The following is a 6840-nucleotide window of genomic DNA, read 5'->3' as shown; positions in this document are numbered from 1 at the left end:
AAGCGTGTTTTTCGTCCCTCTTTGTCGCTTTATGGTCACCTCCTTGTGTACAAGGATTTCGCTAGGCTTTTGGGGTTAATCTTTGACACTCGTTTGTCTTGGTCACCCCATATCTCTTACCTCAGAGTTGAAAGCTGTAAGGCCCTTACCCTCCTTCAGGTACTGTCCCATATTTCTTGGGGAGCGGATAGGCGCACTCTCTTCACTTTACATTCCTCTCTCGTCCTGTCTAAACTCGTTTATGATTGCCCTGCTTACTCGTCTGCTTCTCCTTCTACTCTTCGCCGTCCTGATGATCTGCACCATATTGGGTTGCGCATCAGCTCTGGTGCTTTTCGTTCGACTCCCGTCCTCGGCCAGTATGTTGACACTGGCTTCCTATCTCTCCAGGACCGCCGTGATCACTACTTTCTTCGCTATCTTGCGCGGTCCTTGCAACATCCTTCCTCTCGTCTCTGTTGTGCTTTAACTGTGCTTTTAACTGTGGTTCCTGTTCCTCTTCACCACCCTCTCTCTCTATCCGGTTATCTCGCTTACAGGATTCTCTTTCAGTTCGTATTTCTAATATTTGTCCTCGTATTGTTCCGTCCTTGCTCCCGTGGAGAGTCCCCCCCCTTTCCGAAGTTTTGTTCATCCTTGACCCACATCACTAATGCTTTTACCCCTCCTACGGTTCTGAAATGCCTTTTCCTTGAGCACTTTTCTTCGCATTCCCGCTCCGTTTCCATCTTCACTGATGGGTCTAAGTCTGCGGACGGTGTACGCTACTCTGTTGTTTTTCCTGACTGCACTTATGTGTCACCTACCTCCAGAGACTAGCATCTTCACAGCAGAACTTTAAGCTATTCTCCATGCTCTTCGTCTCCTGCTTTCTCATTGTCAGTCTTCGTTTGTAGTTGTTGTTGACTCTCGTAGTGCCCTCATGGCTCTCGGGTCCTTTAATCCTGACCATCCAGTGGTCGTTGAGATTCAGCATTGGCTGTTTTTTATTCCCTGTAAATTCCAGTAAAGTCAGTTGAGTTTTGCTGGGTTCCCAGCCATATTGGTGTCTCTTTAAATGAGTGTGTGGATGCTGCCACCAGGGAAGTTGTCTGCTCTTGTTCCATGTCCCGTAAAGGTATTCCTTATTCCAACTTTTATCCAGTTATTCATTCCTCCATCCTTACCCATTGGCAGGATTGTTGGTTGTCTGTTACTGATAACAAACTGCATACTCTTAAGAGTAGTGTGTCCTCATGGCCATCCTCCTACCACAGTATCCGACGATGGGAGACGATTCTAGCGAGGTTGCGTGTTGGCCAAACACGCTTAACTTACGGTCACTTAATGGAGCGCCACCCTGCTCATTTTTGTCCAAGTTGCATTGTCCCTTTTACGGTCGTGCATATCCTTGTTGAATGTTTTGACTTCCAGGACGAGCGTGAGTCTTGCTTTCCGACCATCCCTCGCGGTCACTTGTCCCTAGATAGAATTCTTGGTGAATCGTATACTTTTGATATTGTTTGCTTTATGTGTTTCTGTTTTCGTATTGGCATCCTTGGTGATATTTAGTGCCCTCTGATTATTTTGCAAATATGTTGCTGCTACATAGCCTTCCCGGTTTGGTGCCTTCTTTTGATAAATACTTACTTGCTCTTCACCGATTGCGTTGAAATTTTGATACAATGTTCCATTCGAAAATGCGCATGGTTTTTATATACCTACTATACAGATGCCACACCTGTGGCAGGTAAAAACGTGTTTTTTTTTAAACAGTGCCATGTGTTGCACATAATAGCAACACACACTATATTAAATATGTTATGATTCTATTTTATTGTTTCCAATTGCATTGATAAATTGAATTTTTGTACATTTCGATTTATTTTCCTTTTGATTGAAATATTTTGTGTGCCATTGCATTGGAATTGAGCTGTGTTTACCATACCGTTCATTTCGTAAATATAAGTATAGATGCCACACACCTGTGAGATTACCTTGAGGTGCTGCTGGGGCTTAGTGTCCCTGCGGCCCGGTCGTCGATGAGGCCTCCTCAGATGACGGGTAAAAACACTGCTTCTTTTGAAAAACAACACTATCTGCTGCATGTAAGAACAACACACGCTATACTAAATATGTTATGATTCCGTTTAAATGTTTCTGAATTTCATTGTTAAGTGGAATTTTCATAGATTTCGATTTATTTTCAATTTGATTTAATTATTTTTTGTGACATTGCATTGAAATTGAGCTGTGTTGTTTACTGTATAGTTCATTTTGTGAGCATAATTTATTTATTTTTTTTTTTTATTTTTATTTCATTTCGTTTTTTAATTGGTTTTTCTTATATTTCAGTGATGGGAACGTCATATCATTTGATGTTCCCAATTTTCTGATGGGCACATCAGATCATTTGGGAATGCATCGGACGAGGGAGTGGGGAGTGGTGGAACGACAAAGGGGCGGGAGTGTGGAATGGTGAGGAGGACGAGGGGACTGGGGAGGACAAAGGGACGGGGGAGTTGGGGATGAGGGGACAGGCGAATGGAGAATGGTGTGGAGGACAAGGGGACGTGGGAGTCAGAGATGGAGGGGAGGCCAAGGGAACGAGGGAGGGGGGTATGGTAAGTGGGACGGGGGAGTGAAAGATGGTGGAGAGGATGAGGAGGCGGTGGAGTGGAGAATGCTAGGAGGACGAGGGGACGCTGGAGTGGGGGATGGTGAGGAGGACAAGGGGCGGGGAAGGGGGGAGATGGAGTGAGGAATGTTTGGGATGACGAGGGAACGGGGGAGGGGGGAATGGTGGGCAGGCTTTAGCGACAGGGTAAGGTGATGGATCGTGCGTTGCTGAGCCACCCATCACCTCATTGTGGTTGTGGGTGACCTCATTGAGACGGGTGACATCATGGTGGTGGGTGACATCATGGTGGTGGTGAGTGACCTCATGGTGGTGGGTAACCTCATCGTGGTGGGTGACCTCATGGTGGTGGTGAGTGACCTCATGGTGGTGGGTGACTTCATGGTGGTGGTGGATGACCTCATGGTGGTGGGTGACCTCATGATGGTGGTAGGTGACCTCATGGTGGTGGTGAGTGACCTCATAGTGGTGGTGTGTGATCTCATGGTGGTGGGTGACCTCATTGTGGTGGTGGGTGACCTCATTGTGGTGGTGGGTGACCTCATGGTGGTGGGTGACCTCATTGTGGTGGTGGGTGACCTCATTGTGGTGGTGGGTGACCTCATGGTGGTGGGTGACCTCATTGTGGTGGTGGGTGACCTCATTGTGGTGGTGGGTGACCTCATTGTGGTGGTGGGTGACCTCATGGTGGTGGGTGACCTCATCGTGATAGGTGACCTCATGGTGGTGGGAGACCTCATGTTGGTGGGTGAAATCATGGTGATGTGACCTCATGGTGATGGTAGGTGACTTCATGGTGGTGGGTGACCTCATGGTGGTGGTGAGTGAACTCATGGTGGTGGGTGACCTCATAGTGGTGGTGAGTGACCTCATGGTGGTGGTGAGTGACCTCATGGTGGTGGGTGACCTCAGTGGTGGTGAGTGACCTCATGGTGGTGGTGAGTGACCTCATGGTGGTGGTGAGTGACCTCATGGTGGTGGTGAGTGACCTCATGGTGGTGGGTGACCTCATGGTGGTGGTGATTGACCTCATAGTGGTGGTGAGTTGTTGGGAAGAAAGCTTACTCTCTATTTATTGATTGATGTTTAATTAATAGATTAATTTAAATTAATCGAAGGACCACCCTATTTTTACTGAAAAAGGAAACAGATAAAGGAATAAATGATAAGGACTGAAATACCAGTGCCTATGGATAATGGAACTATTAAAAGTTATTCTTTAAACTTCAATGGACTGTATGATATATTAATGTTCGTGAATAAACTTTCCGTCCTTCACAAAATGGGGGGTTAATACCAGAAGTAAAATACTCCCAGTACGCTTCATCGAGGCTGGTTCTTCCTCGAATAAAATTAGTAATTCCTACTAAATGATAGCAAATAAACATTAAATAAATTAGTTAGTGGCAAGAAGATTATATGATGGTTAAACAAGAAATCATTCTCATTTGACTTTAATGAGGCTATCAAATTATGCTAGATATCTCAAATCATATAAACAAAATATTCTTGACTGATAATTGATTACTAATGTCACTTAATCAAAGAAAATAATTGAAAAAGTATTCAGCTGCTTAACTGTAATAGTGAACGGAGAGGTAGAGGTGCGATGGTGTCGTCTGCTATTTGCTGCAACACGTGTGACCGAGCGCGGTGTGGGAAAATGAGAGGACCATGACCGCTTTCAACACAAGCTGAAATTTCAACTAAATGTACCAACTGTTTACACCAAATATCCTGTAACCTCACTATACAATAGAAGGAATAGAATAATTCCTTGTGGACGTACTTGTTGTTTGGGGAGGTCACGTGGCGCAACCATGGACAGTGCACAATAAAATTTATACAAAGATCTCAATATAAACAATACTAGGGCACTTAACCTGCTGGCTGTCCACCGAAGCAATCCTTAGATTGCTACTGGAGCAATTGCACGCTCCTAGGCTGATTAACTGCAAGGGCCTAACGTAGAATTGATGGAAATTCGACTTTCCCGGGACGCACGATGTGATTGATGGCGTCGCTAGCAGCTCGTGAGCCAGAGCGATAAGGGCGTCTCCACGCCTCTTGTTATGATCTCAGCCTGCAGGAGAAACGAGTCTCCCTCCTTGAGAGTTATTCACCAAGCTTGACCTGATTAGAAGGTCTAGCAAAAATTGAGGTGATAACACATATGTAAAATTGCTGGTTGGATATGATGAACAATTTAAGATTATGGGCAGTGAAGAAGAAAATAGATAAATGACTGGCTAGGAGATGTGGAGATTTTGCTGGAGGCATGAGGCTCGTTTCTGGAGGGCTTTGAACATTACTTGAGGCCAGACATTGCAGGGGGAAAGCCGCGCTCCGTTTGAGCTCCCGTCAGAAGGGAACCCCTAGTGATATATCTCGAAGAGAAGAGAAGTGTGCAGATGTACCAGCTGTGGAATCGAGCTGGGGACGTGTGGTCTCAAGTCCTGGTCGACGAGAAGAGTATTAGGCCGCCCAGAGACATTATTGTGGGCCGTGGCAGCGCCCTGACCAAGCTTCGTCAGAGGGAGGAGCGCCCTCGACTAGACAATCTGTGGTAAGCACGATATAAGCCAGTTCGTAGTGATTGCTTGTAGTTGGTCGTGTGCCCAGCGACAGTAGCAATGTTTATTGATAAGTTAGACATGTTTTGGCGAGGCAGAAAGCCTAAAATATGAGAGTGGAGAGGGAGGAACACGGAGCGACATCCGTCTCCTCTGAGCGCTGGCAGGCAACTGAGGGAGCCAGCTCCCTGGTGGAGGACCCTCCCAGTGTGAGGACCGCCGCCGGGCGAGGTGGAGTATGGACCCGCCCAAAACGGGGGAGTCCACTCTCACTGTATGTAGAGGACAGATAGAGGTTGGAGGCAAACATATTGTGTGATTATTTTTGTTTATGTGTAAAAGGGGAAACAATTTTATTGGAGTGTCGATGGGTTGCAGGTTTGTCTTTGGGGAAGAAGTTGCTGAGAATTTCGAAGCCAGCACAGAGGGAGTAGTTGATGAGACTCCAAGGTAGTGGAGGAGAGGACCTCGAGCTGTGAGGAGAAGCAGTGAAGAGGAGTGTCACGTGCTTCTGTAGAGGTGGTGAAGCACCATAGTTGCTCGAGGGAACTTCATGGTGTAGCAGCCAAGAGAGCTGTGGAGGACCCTAGCAGAAGGGTGAAGCACCGTAGTTGCTCAAAGAAACTTCATGGTAGCAGCCTGGAGGAGCTGCAGAGGATCCTGGTAGTTAAGCCCAGAAGAACCTGAAGATCAGGGTAGTGAACTTCCAGAGGTGGAAGGGAAGTTCTGGTGGATTACTTGTAGGGAGTTGATAGTGTTTGGTTGTCATTAGCGTGCAAGACGCAGTGAGAGGTGAGTGATTGTTTGTATCCTTATGTCAAGGAGTGTTTTATACTGAAGTTTAGAGTTACAGTCGTAGGCTGGATTACCTACAGATGTATGTGTTCTAGGACTGATAGGGTGATCGATTGATCATTGCTGTGTATCAAGGAACATTTATACTGATATGTTATGTTATTGCATTCACATGCTGATTTTCCTTGTACAAGTTTTTATATATATTATATATATATATATATATATATATATATATATATATATATATATATATATATATATATATATATATTCTCTTGCTGATAGTGCAACAGTGTTTGTAGACTTGACCTACTTGAGGAGGTTGATAGTATCTGGTGGTGAATCAGAAGATAGGATACCACATGGTAAACTGATAATAGAGTTCTGATGGTGTGGGAGTGCACCCTGATTGTAATGGTATAGAGTATAGGATTCATTATTATTATATGTGTATATGTATTGTGTATGTGCTCTGTCCAGTAAATGTATTCAAATTTGCTGGTATTTGACCTTGTCCTAGTGAGGCTTCCCATGAAATAGTACAAAAGGAGAGAGAGAGAGAGAAAGAACCAAGAACCACTGCTGTGGACAGGGTAGAAGGTAATAGTAATAAGTCAAAGGGGGATTGAGGAGATCATATCGCCTAAGGAGAGAGTGGGGAGTCACAGCGGCTCGAGTGGGTGTGTGCACGTGACAACGAAGCTAAGTGTTGGAGCCGCATCCCCTAAACGTGTGATGTTGAGCCCCTCTCCAAGAGCCAGAAGTGCCTAGTATGATCTCCTAGTGAAGTGTAAGCACTCTACCGAGTTGTGGGTTGGGTTGTCCGTAAAGGAGGAACACAACGACAACACC

This window comes from Procambarus clarkii, chromosome 34 (genome assembly GCF_040958095.1).
Source record: "Procambarus clarkii isolate CNS0578487 chromosome 34, FALCON_Pclarkii_2.0, whole genome shotgun sequence".
Classification (NCBI taxonomy): Eukaryota; Metazoa; Arthropoda; class Malacostraca; order Decapoda; family Cambaridae; genus Procambarus; species Procambarus clarkii.
The sequence above is the reverse complement of the archived record's forward strand: the minus strand, read 5'-3'. Positions refer to the sequence as shown.